Source organism: Acanthisitta chloris, unplaced genomic scaffold (genome assembly GCF_000695815.1).
Source record: "Acanthisitta chloris isolate BGI_N310 unplaced genomic scaffold, ASM69581v1 scaffold3130, whole genome shotgun sequence".
NCBI classification, from domain to species: domain Eukaryota; kingdom Metazoa; phylum Chordata; class Aves; order Passeriformes; family Acanthisittidae; genus Acanthisitta; species Acanthisitta chloris.
Window position 1 is genome coordinate 8,068 of NW_008653182.1, and position 1,839 is coordinate 9,906.

The following is a 1,839-nucleotide window of genomic DNA, read 5'->3' on the forward strand; positions in this document are numbered from 1 at the left end:
AGCAGCTGAAATCAAATGTGGTTTATGTGTTGCAAAATGACTCAATGGATTGGGGTTTTTGAACGGAAAATCAGAAAATCCTTATTTTTTTTGGAGTAACCTGGGCTAGTGGAAAATGTCCCTGCCCATGGCAGGGAGTGGAACGAGATAAACTTGAAGGTCCTTTCCAATCCAAACCATTCTGGGATGCTTTGATTTTTTGCCTTGCTCTGAGCAACCCTGAAGCCACAAAGGTCCTTCCATCCCAGATTCCTCCCCAGCCTTACCCTTCCCTGAGGGTTCTCTGCCTCTCCAAGCCAGAGCTGCACACAAATCATTGGGTGACAGGTGCATTATTTTATTCTCTGTTCTGCAAAACACATAGCAGGTGACATTTGGGCAGTTTGGGGGTTCAGCCCTCGACACAAAGTGTTTGGTTTCTGAGCAGGACAATGAGCAGTGAGGGGTTGTGTGTGCCTGGAGTTCATAGCTCTGCCTTGGCTTTCCTGAGGGAAATTCATGTACAAGGAAGGTTCTTCCTTAAGTCTTCATCAGTCACCTTCAACAATATTTTTTCCCCCATAGATAGCTGTAAAATCAGAAAACAGAAGAAAATCTGTGATTGCCATTGTATCTCTATAATATTTGTACAAATGATTTCATGACGTTTCTGGTTTTATGCCAAACTTAATATTTTAAATGGGTCTGATACTTTAGGGAGTCTTGAGAATAGAAAGCTGGAAAAACCTGGATCAGAGGGGACTTGGAGTCAACCTCCTGCTCAGCCAAAGTGGAGAATTCTCCCAGGCCTTGCCCCAACTCAGACATCTGGGAACAAAAGGTACAATTAAGAGTTTCTGCTTGACCTCCTCATTTCCAGAAGTTTTTCACAGGATGTTGATTGCTAATTTTTAAGGTTTTTAGGAGACATGTACTATTTTCTTTCCATTCTTTAGGGACTCTAAGACCCATTTGGCTCTCAGTGCATTGCAATGAGAATATCAAATGTCATCACCAAAGTTTTGAACACTATTCCACTAACTTTTTTTTCATGGATTACTTTGCACTGATCCAAATTCCCACAGATTAAATAGTCCTTCAAATATTTGCCCATGTTTTCCCTATCAGCTTCTCCCTAAAGAGAATATTCACACTGAGACAGACCCACTGTACTTATAACTTGCCAGAAGACAAAGACTCTTACACATAAGTTGAGCATCCTGAATCTTCCAAGGATGGAACAGATTTTCCTGCAGAGTGGGACAAAAAAAAAAAAAAGAATGATATGGTTGCAAATAGATTTTCCTGCAGAGTGGGACACAAAAAAAAAAGAATGATATGGTTGCAACACAGTGAACAATAATTACTTCTGTTTAATATTGGAGAAGGTGATAAGCAATCAGTCTTTATTCAAACAAGCAAGAGTGCTAAGAGTTTTATTACACTTAAGCAGATCTAATAATCAACCCTCTAATAAGTGTATAAACGTTATACAGGATTTAATCCATGTTTTTTGAAATCTATGGGTTAATATTCAGGTTTACTACACTTAAGCAGATCTAATAATCAGCCCCCTAGTAAGTGTATAAATGTTATACAGGATTTAATCCGTGTTTTTTGAAATCTATGGGTTAATATTTCTTAGGAAGAAGTAAAGGCAATAGTTTGGCATCAGAATGCAAGTCCTGGAGTGTAATTCCTGGACTGCAAACCTGCAGTGTTTCCTGTGGAGGTATTTTACACACTAAAACAAACACTCTGCTTAAAATTTGGGTTTATTCTACCAAAGGAGGTGACACTTGCAGAGCCAATTCCAGAAAACACCCACCTACATTTTCCAGAGTCTGTCTTGCATTCCTG